At 41.0% G+C, this 25,972-nt stretch overlaps 1 pseudogene; it reads left to right on the forward strand.

The window, feature by feature from the left end:
- Nucleotides 1-24,456: 24,456 nt before the first annotated feature.
- LOC138930246 (small ubiquitin-related modifier 2 pseudogene) lies at nucleotides 24,457-25,030 on the forward strand (annotated as a pseudogene).
- Nucleotides 25,031-25,972: the final 942 nt, after the last annotated feature.

Here is a 25,972-nt window from a genome sequence, read left to right on the forward strand (position 1 = left end):
GGAGGAAGATTTTCCAGGTATGCTTGCCTGAAAAATCCTGTTGAGGGGCCTGACAGACCCCAGTCCATTGGGGTTACAAAAGAGTTGGGTGTGACCAAGCACACACACATGCAATAATACACACATGGGAGGGAGCATCGTGGAGAGTTGTTAATGGAGAATCAGTCATAAAAGCTCATATTCATGAAGACTTTCTTATGTACCAGATACCGATCCAAACACTTTACATAATTAACCTCTTAAATCCACAAACAGCCCAATGAGAGTGGGTCTGTTAATATTCCATTTTAAAGATGAGGAATACTGAAGTGCAGAGGAGTTCATTAAAATTTTCAGGCTCTACAGATCGTGGCTCAGATGGTAAAGAATCTGCCTACAATGCAGGAGACCCAGGTTTGATTCCTGGGTTGGGAAGATCCCTTGGAGAAGGAAACAGCAGCCCACTCCAGTATTCTTGTCTGGGAAATCCCATGGAAATAGGATCCTGGCAGGCTACAGCTTATGGGGTCTCAAAGAGTAGGACACGACTGAGCAACTAATAATTTCAGTTTTACAGCTAGTCTGTGGGGGAAGCAGAATTCATATACTTTGTGACCCTGGATATCCTGCCCTTAACCTCTATTCTGCCTAGAATAATAGTACCAAATGTCCATAAATGGTACCCACGTGCCCATTCTTTGTACAGGATGTCTCTAACCATGGTGTCATGAACAATAGCAATCTTATGGTAGAAACAGCTGTTTAACCTTTTCACACACAGAACCTGGAGAGTTTCCCTCACTCTCCTCCTTGTAGGACACCCTCACCACCATCAGAGAATAACCTAACCCTTTTAGCACAATATTCAAGACCTGACTCAAGCATGGCCTAGTTTTCTCGTTATTCTAATCATTCTTCTCCTACATTCATTCACTCACTCAGTAAGTTAATATTAATTGAGGCCCTTCTATATGTCAAGCACTGTGCTAGGACCTGGAAGACAGCTATAAATAAAACAAAGTTCCTGCTTCTATAGGGCCTATATGCTAGAACAGGGGTCAGCCAACTTGTTCTGTAAAGGGCCAGATAGCAAGTAGTTTAAGCTAAGTGGGTCATAAATAGTTTAAGTTAAATAGGACATATGGTCTCTGGCACAACTGCTCAACTCTACTGTTGTAGTGGGAAAGTAGCCACAGACTGTATGCAAATGAATGGACTTGGCTATATTACAGTAAAACTTTTTCTACAAAGACAGGCAGTGGGCCACTTTGGGCCTATGGGCTATGCTCTGCCAACCTCTCTTTTAGAGACAGGCATTAAACCAGTACATGATAAATATGATATTTATTATATAGGTGGCATCTGGTCCCATCACTTCATGGCAAATAAATGGGGAAACAGTGGCTGACTTTATTTTTGGGGGCTCCAAAATCACTGCAGATGGTGACTGTAGCCATGAAATTAAAAGACACTTACTCCTTGGAAGGAAAGTTATGACCAACCTAGATAGCATATTCAAAAGCAAAGACATTTCTTTGTCAACAAAGGTCCGTCTAGTCAAGGCTATGGTTTTTCCAGTGGTCGTGTATGGATGTGCGAGTTGGACTATAAAGAAAGCTGAGCACCAAAGAATTGATGCTTTTGAACTGTAATGTTGGAGAAGACTCTTGAGAGTCCCTTGGACTGCAAGGAGATCCAACCAGTCCATCCTAAAGGAGATCAGTCCTGGGTGTTCACTGGAGGGACTGATGTTGAAGCTGAAACTCCAATACTTTGGCTACCTGATGCGAAGAGCTGACTCATTTGAGAAGACCCTGATGCTGGGAAAGATTGAGGGCAGGAGGAGAAGGGGACGACAGGGGCTGAGATGGTTGGATGGCATCACTGACTCAATGGACATGGGTTTGGGTAGACTCCGGCAGTTGGTGATGAATAGGGAGGCCTGGCATGCTGCGGTTCATGGGGTCGTGGAGAGTCAGACACGACTGAGTGACTGAACTGAACTGATTATATAGGTGGTAATGAATATTATGGAGAGAAATTAAATAGGGTGAGGAGGGAGAGACTGACTGTCGTGTGCAATGATTTTCCAAAGGGAGTGTCTGAGAAGGCCTTACCAGGAAGGAAGTGTGGAGCAGAGAAACTTGAATGAGGTTAGGGACTCAGCCAGGGAGCTCTCTGGTGGCTGAGTGTCCCAGGCAGGGGAAGAATCTAGGACAAAAACCCTGAAGTCAGAGCGTGACTCTCTCTAGAATCACTTCCCTGTTGTCTCCATTCAAACAAACTATCAGTGAGGCCTTCCCTGTCCACCTCAAATACATCCCTCCACCCCTCAGTATGGGACTTCCCCAGTGACTTAGCTGGTAAAAAACCCACCTGCCAGTGCAGGAGACACATGAGATACAGGTTTGATCCCTGGGTCGGGAAGATCCCCTGGAGGAGGAAATGGCAACCCACTCCAGTATTCTTGCCTGAAAAATCCCATGGACAGAGGAGCCTGGTGGCTACAGTCCATAGGATCGCAAAGAGTCGGACACGATTGAGCATGCATGTACACGAAAAAAAAAACCCTCAGTATGCCCTTTCCCCGACCCAGTCTTATTTTTCTATGTAGTACTTGCTACCCTCTGATGTGCTATACACATATTGATCTAACCTATGAAATTTGTGACCCTATTGGTTTTGTTCTCTGTGGTATCCCCATCACCTAGAACAAACAGTACTGGGACATATGGCAGATGCTCAGAAAATTCTTGTGTAAAGTGGCCAGAAGCCAGACACTCGGCATACATCACTAAGATGTATAGATACCTTCAAAGATGAGCATTTTACTGAGACTCAGAGAAGAAAAGTGACTTGCCCGAGGACCTACAACCAGGACTTGAGAGCTCCAGGCTTTGAAATGAGGGCTGTCCAGCTCCAAAACCCACAAGTCCTGGATTATTTGAGATGTCATTGAAGCTTGAGGTGAGATGAGCCCCCAACATTTGAGGGCAAGATAAGGAGATCATGTCCATCCATCCCCAGAGAGATGGGGATCCACTCTGACTGACATCAGGAGACACAGAACAAATTCCCGGAAAGGTGATCTCTGCAAAGCAGTTCAGAGAGGCTCCTATGACCCTCTAGACTATGGATGTGACCCTCAATCCCAGGGCATGGACTGAAGGAAGCAGTCAGATACTACCTCCATGTAATCACCTACATGGTCTAGGCAGGAAGACTTGGATTTACAAAAAGTCACATCATACCCACCTCTCATGGTCTTTTTGGATAGTGAACAAACTGGCTTGCCAAGGGGAGGGTACTCATATCTAAAATGTGGGTTTTTTATGAATTTTCTCAGAGTGACCTCATGGAGAGACAGATGAATACTAGGTGAGGTGAGGTTAGTGAATTTGTACCCATCATGTAGCTTCTGTAGAAGCCCTTACTATATACATTATAAGCTCATTCACTCTCTCTTCTCTCTGTCTCTCCCTGAAGGGTAATGGTACTAATAATAGTAACAGTAATTAGAGGTTCATTATAATAGCTGATATTTACTGAGCATTTCCTCCATGCCAGGTCCTATTTAAGAGCTTTATCCTTTCCATGTAGTAACATTCAGTCTTTTTGTACCAGGACTCTTACATCTTTCAAGAGTACATTTAAGAAATGCCTCCTTCATGAAATCTGCCCTGATCATTGAACTTGAAAGTGATCTCTTCTTCCTTTGAAAGTTTATGACATTCTCTGTATACCCCCTTGAAACTTTTGGATACTTCATATAATTTTATTCCACGACCTTGTCTCATACATCATTTTCCCTCACCAAGCTCACAGGGCTTCTCTTGTGGCTCAGCTGGTAAAGAATCCACCTGCAATGCGGGAGATCTGGGTTCAATCCCTGGGTTGGGAAAATCCCCTGGAGAAGGGAACAGCTACCCACTCCAGTGTTCGGGCCTGCAGAATTCCATGATTGCCTCATATAACTGCATCCACTCCTTTTAGCCAATAGCAACGAGTACTAGAAGCAGTAAATAAAAGTTCAGAGGTACCACAGTGGCTGAAGGATGGTGAAATTGCATGTGACTTGGATTAGGAACCAAATGTGCCTAAGAATTGGGGCCGAATCATTAAAACCACGTGGAGAATTAGACTGGCAGGAGGGAAGGGGTGGTGTGGAAAAGGAAACATTTCACAAAGTGAAGCAAAACTTCTTTATTTTCACCATTTTGTCCAGGACCACTTTTCTTAAAAAAATATATATATATATATTATACAAGTAATATTTATTGTTAGAAGAAGAGGAATGAGAAGGTACAAATCAATAAAAAAAAAAAAGCTCATTCATAATTCCATAATGTATACTGTTAATATGAAATTCTATGAGTACACCCTCATGACATCTCCACTGCCTTAGAAGTGACACTTCCAAGTTAAAGGGCTATGTGCTCGACATAATAACTGTTTGTATTTGGTGAACTGTCTGTGTCCCTAGCCCATTTTTCTATACTTTTTCTTCTCAGTTAGCAAAGATGTTTTATATATTCAGTGTCTTAAAAATTATGTTCATAAAAAAATATGTTCATTGTTAACTCATCTGAGATTTATTCTGCTTTAGAGTATGAAATATCCTGAAAGCTTGGATTTATTATTGACTTTTTATAAACTATGAAACTATTTTCTCATCAGCATTATTGAACAATAGAAAGTCCCACTTTTAAAAATTACATTATTGAATCCTCATAACCCTGTCAGTTAGGTACTTTCATTAGCTCACATGAGAAAATGGAGGCATAGAAAGAGTGAACAGTCAAGTAGAGCAAGATTTTATTTTGGAAACTGTCAATAACCTTATTCTTATGAAAAAAAATGTCAAGCAGATCACTTTATTTTATCCCTTGAACTTCACTGATTTCCATAAAGTAACTGGAGCACTCTGACTCTAGAATCCCTACTTCCCTAAGGGGAGCAAAACCAGCAGCATTATACTGAATGGCTCTTCCTCTTTGAGAAAATGTATCATTTATTCTCCCCAAAAAAGTAGTAAGGAGGAAAAATAATCCTTCATCCTTCTTGGCAACTTTTTTCAGATTAAAAAATTCATGATATTCAATGCTACATTATTAACAGCAAAACAAATGAATCTATGAAAACAGAAGAGGTACAGCTGAAATCTTTTAGAGTCTGCCAAGAAGACCTTCCTGATTCATTCCATACTGTTCTTGTTACCCTTTCTTCCTGGTGATATGTTTTTCTATTATCTAGAACTTTCCTCAGCCCTACTGCCTTAGTCTAAAACCTTCAGTGATTCCCCTTGGCAATGAAGTAACATCCAAACATCTTCAGTTGTCTTTCGAGGCCATTCACTATGTAGTCCCAACATGCCTTTCAAACTGATTCTCTACCCCTCTTTAGGAACAGGGCTATGTATGATGTCACTTTTTCTAAGCTACATCTTTTTCTATACTTCCGTATTTAATGCAGTAAAGAGATCAAAGGAATTTCAGAAACAAGGCTTTAAGGCTTATCTAGCCCAACCTTGAATATTTTAAAGAAGAAACTGGTGCCAGACAGCATAACTTGCTCCAGGTCATCTAGCATATTAGAGGTTACAGTGCGGGCAGAACTTTGATTTTTCAACTCTTCTTGTTGCTCCTGCCTCCTAAACATGTGATCTGTGCTAGGCAAATACTTGCTGAATGTGTTGCATAACTTGCAGTGATTTTAACTACATTCTGTTAACCTGTCAGGAGTTGCCATCTTTGTCATGAATGAGTGAAATGAGCCAAGGCACGAAACACGTGTACATCAGTTGAGCAATTCCAAAGCAATAGAACACAACAGGGAACTTGCCGAAGACACCTGTATCTAGTGGCGTCAGCTGTCCTTTATCATTAGACGCGGCCAGGAGGAGGGGAACCACGAGGAAAGATGGTGCATTTCAACTCCACAGAGCATGCCCCTCAGCTCCCACCAGGAATGGGTTGAAACCCTGTATTGGGAGATCTGTCAGCAAAGATTTCTCACCCTCTCTGTCCAGTCCTGGTCATTAGAGAAATCCAGATTATTAGAATTTGAGGAGACCTTAGAGATTCATTTGTAGATAAGGAAACTGAAGCCCAACAGTGTGCTACTGCTAAGTCACTTCAGTCGTGTCCGACTCCGTGTGACCCCATAGACGGCAGCCCACCAGGCTCCCCCGTCTCTGGGATTCTCCGGGCAAGAACACTGGAGTGGGTTGTCATTTCCTTCTCCAATGCATGAAAGTGAAAAGTGAAAGTGAAGTCACTCAGTCATATCCAACTCTTAGCGACCCTATGGACTGCAGCCTACCAGGCTCCTTCGTTCATAGGATTTTCCAGGCAAGAGTACTGAAGTGGGGTGCCATTGCCTTCTCTGCCCAACAATGTAGGAGCTGGTATACAAGGAATCTTTCATGGAAAAAAAAATCACTAAGAAACCTAATGAATTATCTCAGCAGTGGTTTTTAAATTGTCCTACAACAGCTTTCTGGGTTCCCTATAGGTCCTCGTGGGCCCACTGTCCACAGCTAGTGAGAGTCTGTGTAGATGGGGCTTGACCTCCCCCCACTCCTGTTGCCACATTGACCAGAGCAAAACGTAAAGGTTAAAAACCTTTGGTTTAACATTTGGATTTCCAGCGGGAAAGCACAGGGAAGTATAGGAAGGAAGCACTTCCACTGTCTTAAAGACCTGGTCAGACAATGGCAACCATGACTTCTGCTCACATTCCCTTGGCCAGGAGTTAGCGATATGACTCCATTTAACTGCAGGAGGGGTAGAGCATTAGTCCCTAGCTAGGTAGCCACATGCCCAACTATACTAGACTATGGAAAAGGGGAGAACAAATTTAGGTGGAAAATAGCAATACCCACCACACCATTATGAAGACAGTTGAAAGCCAGAGAGAAAACTGAGGGAGAATTACTTGGAGCAAATATGGAAAAAGGTTGATGTCATTATGACATAAAGAAGTCTGAGGTGAGGTGAGGTGAAGTCGCTTAGGTGTGTCTGACTCTTTGCGACCCCGTGGACTGTAACCTACTAGGCTTCTCCGTCCATGGGATTCTCCAGGCAAGAATACTGGAGTGGATTGCCATTTCCTTCTCCAGGGGATCTTCCTGACCCAGGGATCCAACCTGGGTCTCCCGCTTTGGAGGCGGACGCTTTAACCTCTGAGCCACCAGGGAAGTTCTGAAGAAATCTATAGAGGGGAAAAAAAAAAAAAACTTACACACCAATTAAAAACTGGGCTAAAATCATAAACAACATAAATGTCCTACAAACACGAGAATTAGCATTGGTCATAACAAAGGACTTTTAAATGGGAAGAAATGTCATTGATTATCAATCTAAAAACAGAATTAAAGATTTTACAATTTAAAAAATAAAAAACTAAAATTAAAAAAAAATAAAAATAAAAATAAAAACAGAAAAAAAAAACTTTGGTGTGGGTTTAGGGCACAGAAACTCAGGTGGTAGAAGATTCAGAGGAAAAGTCCACATCTCTTTCTCAGTCTCCTGTTGTTCATTATGTTGGAGGACACTCCACACACACACACACACACACACACACACACACACACACACACACACCAATTTATACTCCACTGCTTTTACAGATGTGGAATACTGACTTGGTTGAAGTCGGAGATAAGGAGGGGATTATATCTTATTTTTAGTCGCCTAGTCAACTTCCAAATGGGTTTGCTTATTTTTATTGCAGTCATCTTAGGATCTCAAGGATGTTACCAGTACTAAAGCCATTTCTGGAACACCTGTTTTTGAAACTGCCTTTGAATTCCAAAGCATAAGTATCTGAAATATTTACAAGTATGTTTTTGTGACAGAAGTGTGTTTTAGAGTATGAAATTTCATTGTAGGAACTCTTCAGATGATTAGATTCACATCTGGTCCATAGGGTAAGGAATCCAAAGGTCAGTTACCACTGGTCCTTGAACAGGCTGTGGCTGAAAAGGGAAGGTTTTCTTCATGTATTTCTGAAAATCAACTCTGAAAAAGGAACACAAGGAATGGCGTGACTATTGCTTCTGAAAATAAATACAGCGTCTTAACCAGACCAACTTGAAGGACCAGGACTCAGTGAGTGAAAATGAGAAACATCTATGCATAGGGCAAAGAACAAGTCATTTGAAACCAAAGAAATTCAAGTTAGGATCCCATTGCCAATATTTCCTATCTGTAGGACCTGAATATTATTAGCTCCATATGTCTGCAACTTAGTGTCCTCACCTGTAAATTACACTCAGTAATTCTTACCTTGTGCGATTTTTAGGGGACATGGGCGTATCATGTGTAGAGCATCCAGCTCAGCTCTGGGTCATAGCATATGTACTCAATAAATGGTGCATATTTTCATTACTATTATGTTTAAGTTTCTTTAGTTTGCAATTATATTTTTATTGCCCTTGTGTTCTCCATGAAAACAAAGGTTTTTGGCAAGTATTTGAGATGCAAAAAAGTAAAGTGGGTTTCTGACAATTCCGGATATGTGCCCAGGAGTTGAACTGCTGGATCATATAGCAACTCTATTTTTAGCTTTTTGAGGAACCGCTATACCATTTTCCATAATGGCTGCACTAATTTACATTTCCCAAAACAGTGTAGGAGGGTTTCCTTTTCTGAGACCCTAGTTTTAATCAGCAAAGTCTACAATCTGAGCTCTTTCAGTGAGGATTTGTTCTCCCAAGTCACAGTGTCTTCAGGACCAGATACCCACCTCCCCAGAACTGAGAAACTTGGTGTCAGAGGCACCAAGATTTTGCAGAAGAGCTCAATGATCTGGGATGAGGTGCACCACTCTCCCTCTTTGGGGTTTTGGCTGACCCAAAACACCCAGAGATACATTTACACCCCCCCCCAAAAAAAGTCTCTCACTTGCTCCATGCAGCAGTTTGCCTTTTCTGCCTCATTCTTTGCCTCACCAGTGGACCACAGTGTTTGGCACTGCCTCTGGGAGGCCCAGAATAAGTGTCACACCTGCTTGGCAATGACTCCCACTGCACACTCAGGATGACTGAACACCTATAAACACTACTCCCCTCTTGTGCCCCCAACACTCCAACCTTTTCTACCTAGCTTTTGGGGGCCTTCCACAGCGTGCCTTTTTAATCTCTCCAAATCTATCAATTGTTAAAGATCCAGCTCAGTTTTAAAGATCCTTCCCCTTTGAGGCCTTTTCAAGCTTTTAGTGTGGTTGTCTTTTTTTTTTTTTTTTAAGAGGATCATTTTTTAAAGTCTTTATTGAATATGTTACAATATCGTTTCTATTTTATGTTTTTTGACTTTTTGGCCCCAAAGCACATAGAATCATAGCTTCCCAATCAGGAATCAAACTTTCATCCCCTGCATTGAAAGGCGAAGATTTAACCACTGGACTGCCAGGCTTGTCTATTAATTCTTACATGATATCAGCACCATAACACATTATCCTGCCTTGTTCACTGCCACTTTAAATGGAGTGGTAATCACTCCCATGCTGGATCTTTAAGCTTTTTTAAGGATAGGGACCATGTTCTATAAACATATATACCCTTATACCAGGGGATCTTCCTGACCCAGGGATCAAACCTGGGTCTCCCACATTGCAGGCAGATTCTTTACCATCTGAGCCACCAGTGAAGCCCATATTGGGGCATAGCCAGTGAAAAAACAATGTTGTGATAGTTTCAGGTGGACAGCAAAGAGACTCAGCCACACATATACATGTATCCATTCTCCCCCAAATGACCCTTCCATCCAGGCTGCCACATTATATTGAGCAGAGTTCCTGTGCTATACAGTGGGTCCTTGTTGGTTATCCGTTTAAAATATACCAGTGTGTACATGTCCATCCCAAACTCCCTAACTATCCCATCCCCCCATCCTCCCCCTGCCCCCAGCAACCATAAGTTCCATCTCTCTAAGTCTGTGACAGACAAGCCCAAATTGAGGGGCATTCTACAAGATACCTGACCACTACTCTTCAGAAATGTCAAGGGCATGAAAGACAAGGAAAGTCTGAGAAACTGTCACAGACAGGAGCTAACTAAGGAGGTGACACAGACAGGATGTTACTAAGGCAACAGATGTGATGTGGAATCTGGGATTGGATCCTGGAACAGTGGAAAAACTGATGAAATCTTGAGAAATTTTGTAGTGTGGTTAATAGTATTGTATCACAGTTAATGCTTTACTTTTTCAATATTTAAAAAACCTTTATGATTATATATATTTATGTTTAAACTATTTTAATAGTTGATGCAATAGGATACAGATTTTGGGGAAAGAAACCTTAATTCTGTTTGCAATTTTTTTTTAAATATAAGTATAGTTAACTTACAGTGTTGTGTTAATTTCTGGTGTACGGCAAAGTGATTCATATATATATATATGTATTCTTTTTCATATTCTTTCCCATTATAGTTTATTACAAGATATTGACTATAGTTCCCTATGCTATACAATAGGTCCTTGTTGTTAATCTATTTTATATATAGTAGTTTGTATCTGCTAATCCCAAGCTCTTAATTTATCCCTCCCCACCACCTTTCCCTTTTGATAACTGTAAGTTTGTTTTCTGTGTCTGTGAGTCTGTTTTGTAAATAACTTCATTTGTATCATATTTTAGATTCCACATATAAGTGATATCATAGTGATATCGTATGGTATTTGTCTTTCTGTTTCTGACTTACTTCACCTAGTATAATCATCTCTGGGTCCATCCATGTTGCTGCAAATGACATTAATTCATGTGCTTTTACATTAATGCCTTACTTTTGATAAATATTCTATGGTTATATAAGATGTTAACATAATGGGAAGCTAGGTGAAAGACATTCAGAAACTGCTATTTTCACGACCTTTTGGTAAGTTTAAAACTATTTCAAGATAAAAGTTTAAAGGGAAAGCCTGAGACACAGTATCTCCAGTGTCAAAAAAAACAAAGCACCCTCTTTCCTGCCAGTTTCTCACTTCCTCTGCCAACTCAACAGTGACTCTTAAAGGCCTCTAGCTGCAGTAACAGCAGATCAGTTCAGCAATCTGAAGAAATGAGCTGTTTAGACCTGCATTTTCCAAATCATTGAAACAAACTTTTTTGGAAGGCATTATTTCTAAAAAAGCAGTGTCCATTTCTATGCTTTCTTATATAGAGCATGGAAAACACCACTTAATTTCTCATTGTCCACATCTACTTTTGTACAGTATATAAGTGAAAGAGCTCTTGGGGCTGGTCCATGCTGCTGCTGCTGCTAAGTCGCTTCAGTCGTGTCCGACTCTGTGCGACCCCATAGACGGCAGCCCACCAGGCTCCCCCATCCCTGGGATTCTCCAGGCAAGAACACTGGAGTGGGTTGCCATTTCCTTCTCCAATGCATGAAAGTGAAAAGTGAAAGTGAAGTCGCTCAGTCATGTCCAACTCTCAGCAACCCCATGCACTGCACCCACCAGGCTCCTCCATCCATGGGATTTTCCAGGCAAGAGTACTGGAGTAGGGTGCCATTGCCTTCTCTGGGGGCTGGTCCGAGAGTGCTAATTATAGTGGTGAGTATTTTGGTTCTGCTCCATGGACCTACAGTCTCTCCTCTCACCCTGTAAGGCTGCCCTGGTGGTCCTTTAGAGGGAGAAGGGAGTATATCAGATGAGTGGCTTTGAGGGGGCAGCTGGGGAGTCTGATACCCCAAGGCATCCTTGCAGATGTCTACCACTCTCCAGATTTTCAGAGATGATGTTGTCATTGTCATTGCCATCATTATCATCAGTGTTCTGGGAAGTGACAAGGACCCACCCTGCAGAGGGCATGTTTTCACCAGAGAGAGCCAGTGAAGTGGCAGCATGAAGGGCCAAAAGAGTGTATGATGCAAGCACCATTTGATATGTTTGTGTGTCACTGAAATTCAGGGATCACTGGGGCTTCACCAGGTAAAGCTAACTGCTTTACCATGACCCCTGTGGGCTCTCCCATTGGCATGCACTGTTTATGCCAAAACCCTTTTTTTAGACTTGGTAAATATATTTGTCTCTAAAAAAAAGAAGGGCTGAATACTTAGACTTAAGAGTCACTTCTAGCTCAAACATTCTCGGAGTCTGTTCTTTGAGATAAATTTTCTCTTTTATGTGAAATCCTCCAAAGCCATCAAAGAATTGTTATCACCACTGCACAGTGCAAATCTCAGCTTTATCAACCAGTCCTCTCTCTTTGAAGTGCATTACCCCAGATCCCTCCAGGTCACACCATAAAGAGCTTTACGTTGGGAGAAAATGTCAGTATAGGTCAACAGCAACAAACCATTGGGGAAACCTTCTCTGGTGGCTTGTATGAGCCATCAGCCTTCAATGCCCAACCACACAAGGGTACCTGATGCCCAGTCAATGAATCTGAGAAGGAAATGTGCCCAAGGGGCTGACTTTGAGGAATGCTTGAAGAGATTCTGTTGATTTTTTTCCCCCTTCCCTTTGTCTTGACTTACTTCATCATGATTCCATGCATAACCCAAAGCTCGATGAAGAAATACAGAAATTCCACCCTACAGCTCTTCAATCTAGACGTCAGCTGGGGCCACAAGGGCATTCCAGAGAGGTCAAGCAGGACTTCAGCAGACAAATTTGCTGACATCTAAAGCATAGGCTTGGGGAGGAGGAGATGCCCCTAACCCCTACCCCACTACCGGGTACCAAGTCCAATAGAGCTTAGAGCTATACTTCCCACCACCACAGGCTAATTTGACTCCTTTTCTCTGGCTTCAAGACCACCACATTACTGGCCTACATTCATGTGACCATGAGGCAGAGGGATGGAGTATGAAGGGTATGGGATTTGGGTACAGATAGACCTGGGTTTGCATTTTAACTCTGACATTTATGAGCTGTTGCACTTTATGCAAGTTACTGTACAGCTCTGCGACTCAGTCTCCTCATTAAAATGAAGATAACAGTTTCTGACACAAAGTTATTGGGAAAATTAGAGGTAATGCACACAAAGCTCCCAATAACAGCACTTAGGACGTGGTAGTCATGGCAACAAATAAACAGTAGCTGTTTTTCTCTATTCCAAGTGAAAGAAACCAGACATGAAAAGATACATATTGTATGATTCCTTTTATATGAAATGTTCAGAATGGGCAAATCTATAGAGACAGAAAATAGATTAGTCATTGCCAGGAGCTAGAGGGCAGGGGAGATGGAGAATGACTGCTGATGCACACAGACTTTCTTCTTGGAGTAATGAAAATGTTCTAGAATTATAGAGTGGTGATGGTTGTGCAACATAATGGATAGACTAAAAATCACTACATTTTACATTTTAAAGGGAAATTTTACAGTAGGTGAATTATATCTTAGTTAAAAATACTTAAAAATAAATTCCCCATTCTTCAGTTTATAAATATTAATAGAAGTTAGTTTTTTAATGAGGCTAATAGTAGTACCAACCTCAGAGGGTTTTGTGATGATTAAAGGAGTTAAGTTTATTTAAATATTTAGACAAGTGCTGGCCCACTATAAAAACCCAATAAATGTCAGCTATAATAATCGTTACTATTGTTTTCATTATTATGATCATCATCATCTTTATCACAGGTGGCATAACCTAGTAGTCAAGATCAATAGGGTTTAAGTCAAACAGACCTGGTCTAAAATCTGGCTTCACACTTACTGGCACATAATAGTTAATGATATAGTCACTGGATTGAGACATTTTTTAAAATTTTTATTTATTTTAATTGGAGGCTAATTACTTTACAATGTTGTGGTGGTTTTCTGCCACACATTGACATGAATCAGCCATGGGCGTACATGTGTCCCCCATCCTGACCCCTCTCCCACCTCCCTCCCCATCCCATCCCTCAGGTTGTCCCAGTGCACTGGCTTTGAGTGCCCTGTTTCATGCATCAAACTTGGACTGGTGATCTATTTCCCATATGGTAATATACATGTTTCAGTGCTATTCTCTCAAATCATCCCACCCTCATATTCTCCCACAGAGTCCAAAAGTCTGTTCTTTATATCTGTGTCTTTTGCTGTTTCACATATAGGGTCATCGTTACCATCTTTCTAAATTCTACATATATATATGTGTTAATATACTGTATTGGTGTTTTTCTTTCTGACTTCACTCTGTATAATAGGCTCCAGTTTCATCCACCTCATTAGAACTGATTCAAATGCATTATTTTTAATAGCTGAGTAACATTCCATTGGGTATATGTACCACAGCTTTCTTATCCATTCATCTGCCAATGGACATCTAGCTTGCTTTCATGTCCTAGCTATTGTAAACAGTGCTGTGATGAACATTGGGGTACATGTGTCTCTTTCAATTCTGGTTTCCTTAGTGTGTATGCCCAGCAGTGGGATTGCTGGGTCGTATGGCAGTTCTGCAAGGATATCCAACCAGTCCAACCTAAAGGAGATCAGTCCTGGGTGTTCATTGGAAAGACTGATGCTGAAGCTGAAACTCCAGTACTTTGGCCACCTCATGCGAAGAGTTGACTCATTGGAAAAGACCTTGATGCTGGGAGGAATTGAGGGCAGGAGGAGAAGGGGATGACAGAGGATGAGATGCTGGATGGCATCACCGACTCGATGGACATGAGTTTGAGTGAACTCTAGGAGTTGGTGATGGACAGGGAGGCCTGGCATGCTGCAATTCATGGGGTCACAAAGAGTCGGACATGACTGAGCGACTGAACTGAACTGAACTGAACTGATGGCAGTTCTATTTCCAGTTTCTTAAGGAATCTCCACACTGTTCTCCATAGTGGCTGTACGAGTTTGCATTCCCACCAACAGTGTAAGAGGGTTCCCTTTTCTTTGCACCCTCTCCAGCATTTATTGTTTGTAGACTTTTTGATAGCAGCCATTCTGACCAGCGTGAGATGATACCTCGTTGTGATTTTGATTTGCATTTCTCTGATAGTGAGTGATGTTGAGCATCTTTTCATGTGTTTGTTAGCCATCTGTATGTCTTCTCTGGAGAAATGTCTGTTTAGTTCTTTGGCCCATTTTTTGATTGGGTCATTATAGTTCTGGAATTGAGCTGCAGGAACTGCTTATATATTTCTGAGATTAGTTCTTTGTCAGTTGCTTCGTTTGCTATTGTTTTCTCCCATTCTGAAGGCTGTCTTTTCACCTTGCTTGTAGTTCCTTCATTGTGCAAAAGCTGTTAGTTTAATTAGGTCCCATTGTATATTTTTGCTTTTATTTCCATTACTCTGGGTGGTGGGTCATAGAGGATCCTGCTGTGATTTATGTCAGAGAGTGTTTTGCCTATGTTTTCATCTAGGAGTTTTATAGTTTCTGGTCTTACATTTAGATCTTTAATCCATTTTGAGTTTATTTTTGTGTATGGTGTTAGGAAATGTTCTAGATTTGATCTTTTACAGGTGGTTGACCAGTTTTCCCAGCACCACTTGTTAAAGAGATTGTCCTTTCTCCATTGTATATTTTTGCCTCCTCTATAGGTGCATGGATTTATCTCTGGGCTTTCCATTTTCTTCCATTGATCTATATTTCTGTCTTTGTTCCAGTACCATACTGTCTTGATGACTGTAGCTTTGTAGTATAGTCTGAAGACAGGCAGGTTCATTCCTCCAGTTCCATTCTTCTTTCTCAAGATTGCTTTGGCTATTTAAGGTTTTTTATATTTCCATTGCAAATTGTGAAATTATTTGTTCTAGTTCTCTGAAAAATGCCATTGGTAGCTCAATAGGGGTTGCATTGAATCCATAGATTGCTTCGGGTAGTATACTGATTTTCACTATATTGATTCTTCCAATCCATGAACATAGTATATTTCTCCATTTATTTGTGTCCTCTTTGATTTCTTTCATCAGTGTTTTATAGTTTTCTATATATAGGTCTTTTGTTTCTTTAGGCAGATATATTCCTAAATATTTAATTCTTTTCGTTGCAATGGTGAATTAAATTGTTTCCTTAATTTCTCTTTCTGTTTTCTCATTGTTAGTGTATAGGAATGCAAGGGATTTCTGTGTGTTGATTTTATATCCTGCAACTTTAATATATTCATTGATTAGCTCTAGTAATTTTCTGGTGGTGTCTTTCGGGTTTTCTATGTAAAGGATCATGTCATCTGCAAACAGTGAGAGTATTACTTCTTCTTTTCCAATCTGGATTCATGTTATTTATTTTTCTTCTCTGATTGCTGTGGCTAAAACTTCCAAAACTGTGTTGAATAGTAGTGGTGAGAGTGGGCACTCTTGTCTTGTTCCTGACTTTAGGGAAAATGCTTTCAATTTTTCACCATTGAGGATAATGTTTGCTGTGGGTTTATCATATATGGCTCTTATTATGTTGAGGTATGTTCCTTCTATGCTTGCTTTCTGGAGAGTTTTTGTCATTAATGGTTGTTGAATTTTGTCAAAGGCTTTCTCTGCATCTATTGAGACAATCATATGGTTTTCATCTTTCAATTTGTTAATGTGCTATATCACATTGATTGATTTACAAATATTTAGGAATCCTTGCATCCCTGGGATAAAGCCCACTTGGTCATGGTGTATGATCTTTTTAATATGTTGTTGGATTCTGTTTGCTAGAATTTTGTTGAGGATTTTTGCATCTATGTTCATCAGTGATATTGGCCTGTAGTTTTCTTTTTTTGTGGCATCTTTGTCTGGTTTTGGTATTGGGGTGATGGTGGCCTCATAGAATGAGTTTGGGAGTTTACCTTCCTTTGCAGTTTTCTGGAAGAGTTTGAGTAAGATAGGTGTTAGCTCTTCTCTAAATTTTTGCTAGAATTCACCTGTGAAGCCATCCGGTCCTCTGCTTTTGTTTGTTGGAAGATTTCTGGTTAGTTTCTCTTTCTGTGCTTGTGATGGGTCTGTTAAGATTTTCTATTTCTTCCTGGTTCAGCTTTCGAAGGTTATACTTTTCTAAGAATTCATCCATTTCTTCCAAGTTATCCATTTTATTGGCATATAGTTGCTGATAGTAGTCTCTTATGATCCTTTGTATTTCTGTGTTGTCTGTTGTGATTTCTCCATTTTCATTTCTAATTTTGTTGATTTGATTTTTCTCCCTTTTTTTCTTGATGAGTCTGACTAATGGCTTGTCAATTTTATTTATCTTCTCAAAGAACTAGCTTTTAGTTTTGTTGATTTTTGCTATAGTCTCCTTTATTTATTTTTCATTTATTTCTGCCCTATTTTCTATGATTTCTTTCCTTCTACTAATGCTGGGGTCCTTAATTTCTTTTTTTAGTTGCTTTAGGTATAAAATTAGGTTATTTATTTGATTTTTCTCTTGTTTATTTAGATAAGCTTGTAATGCTATGAACCTTCCCCTTAGCAGTCCTTTTACTGAATCCCATAGGTTTTGGGTTGCTGTGTTTTCACTTTCATTTGTTTCTATGCATATTTTGATTTCCTTTTTTATTTCTTCCATGATTTATTGGTTATTCAGAAGCGTGTTGTTTAGCATCCATATGTTTGTGGTTTTAATAGTTTTTTTTCCCCTGTAGTTGACATCTAATCTTACTGCATTGTGATCAGAAAAGATGCTTGAAATGATTTCAGTTTTTTGAATTTGCTAAGGCTACATTTATGGCCCAGGATGTGATTTATCCTGGAGAATGTTTTGTGTGCACTTGAGAAAAAGGTGAAACTCCTTGTTTTGGGGTGAAATGTCCTATAGATATCAACTAGGTCTAACTGGTCCATTGTATCATTTAAAGTTTGTGTTTCCTTGCTAATTTTCTGTTTGGTTGATCTGTCCATAGGTGTGAGTGGGGTATTAATGTCTCCCACTATTATTGTGTTACTGTTAATTTCCCTTTTCGTCCTTGTTAGCATTTGCCTTACATATTGTGGTGCTCCTATGTTGGGTGCATATATATTTATAATTGTTATATCTTCTTCTTGGATTGATCCTTTGATCATTATGTAGTGTCCTTCTTTGTCTCTTTTCATGGCCTTTATTTCAAAGTCTATTTTATCTGATATGAGTATTGCTACTCCTGCTTTCTTTTGGTCAACATTTGCATGAAATATCATTTTCCAGCCCTTCACTTTCAGTCTGTATGTGTCCCTTGGTTTGAGGTGGGTCTCTTGTAGACAGCATATATAGGGGTCTTGTTTTTGTATCCATTCAGCCAGTCTTTGTCTTTTGGTTGGGGCATTCAACCCATTTACATTTAAGGTAATTATTGGTAAGTCTGATCCCATTGCCATTTACTTTCTTGTTTTGGGTTTGAGTTTATAAACCTTTTCTGTGTTTCCTGTCTAGAGAAGATCTTTTAGCATTTGTTGAAGAGCTAGTTTGGTAGTACTGAATTCTCTCAGCTTTTGCTTGTATGTAAAGCTTTTGATTTCTCCTTCATATCTGAATGAGATCCTTGCTGGGTACAGTAATCTGGGGTGTAGGTTTTTCTCTTTCATCACTTTAATTATGTCCTGCCATTCTCTTCTGGCCTGAAGAGTTTCTGTTGAAAGATCAGCTGTTATCCTTATGGGGATCCCCTTGTGTGTTATTTGTTGCTTTTCCTTTGCTGTTTTTAATATTTGCTGTTTGTGTTTGATCTTTGTTAGTCTGATTAATATGTGTCCTGGGGTCTAGTCAAGGCTATGGTTTTTCCAGTAGTCATGTATGGATGTGAGAGTTGGACTGTGAAGAAAGCTGAGCACCGAAGAATTGATGCTTTTGAACTGTGGTGTTGGAGAAGACGCTTGAGAGTCCCATGGACTGCAAGGAGATCCAACCAGTCCATTCTAAAGGAGATCAGTCCTGGGTGTTCTTTGGAAGGAATGATGCTAAAGCTGAAACTCCAGTACTTTGGCCACCTCATGCAAAGAGTTGACTCATTAGAAATGACTCTGATGCTGGGAGGGATTGGGGGCAGGAGGAGAAGGGGACTACCGAGGATGAGATGGCTGGATGGCATCACTGACTCGATGGACACGAGTCTGAGTGAACTCCGGGAGTTGGTGATGGACAGGGAGGCCTGGCGTGCTGCGATTCATGGAGTCACAAAGAGTTGAATACGACTGAGCGACTGAACTGAACTGAACTGATGGAGGTTTTTGGATGAACTCTTGTCTATTAATGTTCTCTAGAATTAGGAGTTCTCTGATGTTCTCAAGTTTGGGATTTAAGCCTCCTGCCTCTTGCTTTCATTCTTATACTTACAGTAGCCTCAAGACTTCTCCAACCATACCGCACAGATGATAAAACATCTAGGTTAATGGTGAAACAATTCTCCACAGTGAGGGACACCCAGAGAGGTTCACAGAGTTACATGGAGAAGAGGGAGGAGGGAGATAGAGGTGACCAGGAGGAGAAGAGGGAGAGTCAAAAGAGGAGAGAGTAATCTAGCCAGTAATCGATTCCCTAAGTGTCCTCCACAACCTGGAACACCCAGAGAGATTCCCAGAGTGAAGTAGAGAAGAGAAGGGTGAGGAAGGAGATAGAGGTGACCTGGGGGAGAAATGGGAGAGTCAAAAGGGGAGAGAGCAATCAAGCCAGTAATTGCACCCCTAAGTGAAAATGGATACTGAAGACTAGATTCTTAAAGGTGCAAAACTAATAACAAAGCAAAGATTAAAAGCAAAGCAAATCTTTGCAAAAAGCAAAGATTAAAAATCTAGAGTAGCAGTTGGACTCTCAAAAATACAATATTACAAATATAAAACAAAATCAATCAAAAAATTATAAAATATATATATATGAAATTTGGTTTTAAAATAGGGTCTGTTTTGTAAGGTAATAATAGGTTATAAAAAAGAAAATTAAAGGAGTAATAAAGAACTTTTTTTTTAATTAAAAAGTGATAATAGTAAAAATATATCTAGGAATTTCTCTAGAGCTGTTGTGAGCAGTGTGGGGTCAGTTCAGTTTCAGATAGTTCTTGTTCCAGCTTGTACTTGTTCTCAAGGTCTATAGGCTCCCTCCAATGCTTAGTCAATGTTAACTACAGGATTTTAATCTGTTGCACCTGTCACTTCCAGAGCCGTTCCCTCTTTGTTTATTTTGACTTCCTCTGTTTGCAAGTCTGTTCGGTGTCCAATTTCCACCCTGTCACAAGGGGGCAAAGGCGGTCACTTATTTAGACTCACTTATTTAGTTGTGTTGTGGGGAGGGAGGAACACTGCAAACAAATATCACTGGCATGTGTGGGGAGGGCTCGCAGTGTATGGACCACACTAGGTTTGCCCCAGCTCACAGCAACATATGCTTTCTGGGTCTACACTGCTCAGGCTCCAGGGTGCTCTGCAGGACACTGTCCAAAGCATGCCCTACGTTTCATGCACTTCCCAGGTCTAAGCTGCTCAGGTTTAGGTTCTCGGGTACTCCTCAAGGGCACAGACTCAGTTAGGCATGTGTTTTGTGCCCTCCCCAGGTCCAAGAAGCTCAGGCAACCAGGTGCTTGGCCAGCGCACTGTCCCAGGTGTGTTGTGTGTCTTAATCACCTCCCCAGTCCCGGTTGCTCTGTTTCCCAGGTGAGCTGGGAGAGCACCATCTCAGGTGTCTCCTCTGGGCAGCTGATCTCAGGCTTACACCCTCCTGGCAAATGTCAACCATCCAGGATCCCAGGAAGACATGGTTAGCAACTGGGAGCCTGCTCACAGTTTGATGTAGAATCCCAGTCTCTGGGACCGAGATTGGAGCAGTCCGTTGCCTTCCAGCTCTGGCTTTTGCACATCTGCCTCTCTGCCTCTGGTGGGGGGAGGGGAGGGGCCTGTACGTAGCGAGCTAGCTTTCCTTTGGTATTCGCTCAAAAGGCACAGGAACCAGAGATCAAATTGCCAACGTCTGCTGGATCATCAAAAAAGCAAGAGTTTCAGAAAAACATCTATTTCTGCTTTATTGACTATGCCAAAGCCTTTGACTGTGTGGATCACAATAAACTGTGGAAAATTCTGAAAGAGATGGGAATACCAGACCACCTGACCTGCCTCTTGAGAAATCTGTATGCAGGTCAGGAAGCAACAGTTAGAACTGGACATGGAACAACAGATTGGTTCCAAATAGGAAAAGGAGTACGTCAAGGCTATATATTGTCACCCTGCTTATTTAACTTCTATGCAGAGTATATCATGAGAAACGCTGGACTGGAAGAAGCACAAGCTGGAATCAAGATTGCCGGGAGAAATATCAATAATCTCAGATATGCAGATGATACCACCCTTATGGCAGAAAGTGAAGAGGAACTAAAAAGCCTCTTGATGAAAGTGAAAGAGGAGAGTGAGAAAATTGGCTTAAAGCTCAATGTTCAGAAAATGAAGATCATGGCATCCAGTCCCATCACTTCATGGGAAATAGATGGGGAAACAGTGTGGAAACAGTGTCAGACTTTATTTTGGGGGGCTTCAAAATCACTGCAGATGGTGACTGCAGCCATGAAATTAAAAGACGCTTAATCCTTGGAAGAAAAGTTATGACCAACCTAGATAGCATATTCAAAAGCAGAGACATTACTTTGCTGACTAAAGTCCGTCTAGTCAAGGCTGTGGTTTTTCCTGTGGTCATGTATGGATGTGAGAGTTGGACTGTGAAGAAGGCTGAGCGCCAAAAAATTGATGTTTTTGAACTGTGGTGTTGGAGAAGACTCTTGAGAGTCCCTTGGACTGCAAGGAAATCCAACCAGTCCATTCTGAAGGAGATCAGCCCTGGGATTTCTTTGGAAGGAATGATGCTAAAGCTGAAACTCCAATACTTTGGCCATGTCACGCAAAGAGTTGACTCATTGGAAAAGACTCTGATGCTGGGAGGGATTGGGGGCAGGAGGAGAATGGGATGACAGAGGATGAGATGGCTGGATGGCATCACGGACTCGATGGACGTGAGTCTGAGTGAACTCTGGGAGTTGGTGATGGACAGGGAGGCCTGGCGTGCTGCGATTCATGGGGTCACAAAGAGTCGGACACGACTGAGCGACTGAACTGAACTGAACTTTGTTCTGTGAGCCAGCAAGGGAAAGTTCTCTCTCTCTTTTTTTTTCCTCTCTGGGGATCCCACAGTTTGGGTTGCTGTCTCACGTTAGCTCCTTCCAATTGTCCTCAGGGCATTCAGGCCCAATCCTTACCCTAAGGAGCGATGATGCCACCCGCGCCTCAGTGTCCAGCCCCTGCTCGCTGGTGGTGGATGCGAGCGTCTGGGGTACTTCTCCGCTGGCAGTTGCAGTTAGATGCCTATTCTGTCGGGGGCAGGGGTCTCTCCCAGTTATGTTGCCCTCTGAAATCCCAAAACTCCCCACAGACCCACCCATGAGAGGGTTTCCTACTCTTTGGAAACTCCTCCTTCACGACTCCCTCACCAGGACTGGTCTCTGTCGCTAACTCTTTTGCCTCTCTTTTTGTCTTTTATATTTTTTCCTACCTCTTTCAAAGAGAATGGACTACCTTTCTGGGTGCCTGGTGTCCTTCGCCAGCGTTCAGAAGTTGTTTTGTGGAGGTTGCTCAGTGTTCAAATGATCTTTTGATTAATTTGTGGAGGAAAAAGTGGTCTGCCCGTCCTATTCCTCTGCCATCTCGGGACCACGCCCCAGACTTTTTTTAATTAACAGTTTTATTGATATATGGACAGAGGAACCTGGAGGGCTAAAGTCCATGGGGTAGCAAAGAGTTGGACACCACTGAGCAACTAACACACTTTATTGAGATGTAATTCAGATGCCACACAGTGCACCCATTTAAATGTGTACAATTCAATGATTTTAGTGTATTTACAGAGTTGTGCAACCATCACCAACAATAAATTTTAGAACACTTTTATCAGGCCAAAAAGAAACCCCATATGCATTGAGTGGTTTCAGACTTTCTTGATCAAAATTCCAACTCCACATATTTATCAATTGTGTTGACTTTAAGCAATTTTTTCAACCTCTCTGTGCCCCTAGTTTCTTCATGGGTAAAATGGCTATAATAATAGTTTGTACCTAATGAGTTGCCATGAGAATTAAATGATGTCTCCATTAGGAAGCTTTTGGATATAAGTTTAGGAAACCTGGCTCAGTTTGCCTTGAACCAGGTAGATGGGAAAGAAAAAAAAGAAATAGAAGAGAAAACTTAATACATATCAAGAAAGGAGAAGGAAGAGAAGTTTATTTTCACCAGCCATTAGTTTGGGGGTGCTTATCACATAGTTTTCTGCCTAGATTTTCCTCCTGGAATGTTAAGATTGCTATTCCTATGTGTTTAGTGAAACTGCTTCCGTTTTTTGGTAATAGGAGCTAAATAAAATAATACGCCTTATATGCTTCTAAGATCTCTGCTGTCTAGGAGGATAAATCTCATTGAGAAGACTCTACAAAATATTTTAATAATGTAACATCTCTGCCCAATGGTGTCATTCAGAATAGCGTTTTGGACAGCCCAATATGATGCCGACAGACACCATAAAGGGCAGTAAGTGCAGCAGAAGCTAGGATCCAAAGCCTTGAATTAGAGATTAGATTCCATCACTAGTTGTTTTGGGCCTCTCTTAACCTTGTTTGACTTCAAATTCTCCATCACCAAAATGGGAAATAAAAGCAAAATGCACTCTCCAGGTGGCAGCCTAAGTATAGAAGAGCATCTTATCATATTTATGATTACAGAATCACAAAATTGGATGGGTCTTTAGTAAAGATGAATTTATTCTCTGGATTAGCTGTCAGAGACCCTGAGACTCAATGAGATTAAAGCCTTCCCAAGGTCAGACCAGCTGGGTTTCAACAAGGGTTGAACCTACATTCCAGCCTTGTGTTCTACTATGATGTGACGCAGGCTGATGAGTTTCCTTTCCCCTCCTTCTGTCCATCACAGCAACCGATTTTTCAGTTTACCAGTCATTATAAATGATACAAACTTTATGTGTAAATATTAAATACACATGCTGCGTGAAGAGGATCACCTGAAGATAGGTACCAATCTTGTGTCCCCATGATCAATTCACAGATATTTATAGAGCCTTTAATGTAAAGGTTGGTAATTGTCTCAGATTGGAAAATCAAGATTTTCACAGCTTTCTTTTCAGCCTAATTTGGCAAGGATCTGGTTAGTAATCAGGGTAAAAGTGAGATGGGGCTGTGAATATTCATTTACTTCTAACTTTTCTGAGTGAGAAGATCAATGGCATCTAACAAGCCTGGAGATTTTTCTCTTAAGATACCAAAAGGGGGACCCAGTAAGCCCTGACCCACATGCCATTTTGAAAAACCCATGAGATCTACATAATCATAGTAAGAGAGGAGCATTTCTTTATATTCCCTTTGGCCTGATTCAGCCACCAGGGAGAGGACAGTCAGTGAGCTCACAGCATTGGGTGTGATGACTTCCACAGAAGTCTTTGCTGCTATAGTTTTTACATCTCATGTTACCTCATTAAGACAGATCTGGTAGGGGTTTAAATTAGCCCAGCTTTCCTCTCTATCATACATTAAATTCAAAACTTTAATGACTATTTCATAAAGGTTTTCTAATTCTCAGTGGCATAGTGAATATCCTTTGGCCTTTAAATCAAATGACAGACCGCTGCCGCCTCCTTCTTCTGCCGCTCCTGGTGCTGCTTGTGTGCTCGTTCCGTGCGGACCTGGTACCTCTTTTGTGAAGCGGCAGCTGAGGAGACTCTGGCGCTCGCCATGGCGGAGGAAAAGCCCAAGAAAGGAGTCAAGACTGAGAACAACGATCATATTAATTTGAAGGTGGCGGGGCAGGATGGTTCTGTGGTGCAGTTTAAGATTAAGAGGCATACACCACTTAGTAAACTAATGAAAGCCTATTGTGAACGACAGGGTTTGTCAATGAGGCAGATCAGATTCCGATTTGACGGGCAGCCAATCAATGAAACAGACACACCTGCACAGTTGGAGATGGAAGATGAAGATACAATTGATGTATTCCAGCAGCAGACAGGAGGTGTCTACTAAAAAGGGAACCTGCTACTTTACTCCAGAATTCTGTTCCTCCAGACCAAGAAGACATTCTCAATTAGAAAACCGCAATTTGGTTCCACCACATCCTGACTACTACAGTATAGTTTCTCTATTCTTTCATTTTCCCCTTCCCCATTCCTTTATTGTACATAAAGTAACTGGTGTATGTGCACAAGCATATTGCATTTTTTTAACTAAATGGCCAATGGTATGTTTTGATTGACATCAAATGGAGATGGGATGGGGAAAAATACTGATTCTGTGAAAATACCCCCTTTTCTCCATTAGTGGCATGCTCATCAGCTCTTATCTTTATATTCCAGTAAGTTATTTTGCTCTCACTGTTTAACAAAAAAAAAAGAACAACATAAAAATTCTTGCATACCTTGTTCGACTGGAGAATTTTAATGTTTTTCATTTATCATTGTAAAACCAAGGACAATTTTATAACTTTTTTGTACGTAGCTGTTACATGTAGGGCAATCTGTCTTTAAGTAGGGATAAATTACTCTAAAAGAAATGAATCCTAGATAGTTTTCCCTTCAAGTCAAGCGTCTTGTTGTTTAAATAAACTTCTTGTTTAAAATGAAAAAAAAAAATAAATGACCAAAAAAAATCTACAGGCAGAAAAAATAATGATGCTATTTCTGTTCCTAGATTGGTTAGCACACAGTCACCTGGACTCATGATATCAGAAGTTTTGCTGGCCAGAACAAATTGCCAGTAACTGCCTGCATGATCAAGAGAAATTACAGCCTCACATTCCCTGTTTCCCCCTTAGGGGACTGTAGCTGCAACCCCACAGTCCTACTAGCTCTTAATTTCTCCCTTCCTTCTTCTCTCTTTTCTTCTTTCCTTCTTCCTTTCTTCTTCTTAACCTAGTTCTATCCATCTACTAAGAATACACTAGTATTCCATTAGAAGGGAAAGAGAGAGGTTACCAGATTAAAGCAATCATCAAATGATGTTTCCAAGCAACCTAAAGCTTCTAGTCTGCCCTCCCCTTCCTCACATCTCCAAAGGGCCAGGAATAGGCCCTCACTATTCCTCCAGCATATTGTGGAACTAGATCTTTTATTTTCCTGGGAATGGAGTCACCATCCCCACAGTTTCCCAG

The sequence above is a fragment of the Ovis canadensis genome, chromosome X (genome assembly GCF_042477335.2).
Source record: "Ovis canadensis isolate MfBH-ARS-UI-01 breed Bighorn chromosome X, ARS-UI_OviCan_v2, whole genome shotgun sequence".
Classification (NCBI taxonomy): domain Eukaryota; kingdom Metazoa; phylum Chordata; class Mammalia; order Artiodactyla; family Bovidae; genus Ovis; species Ovis canadensis.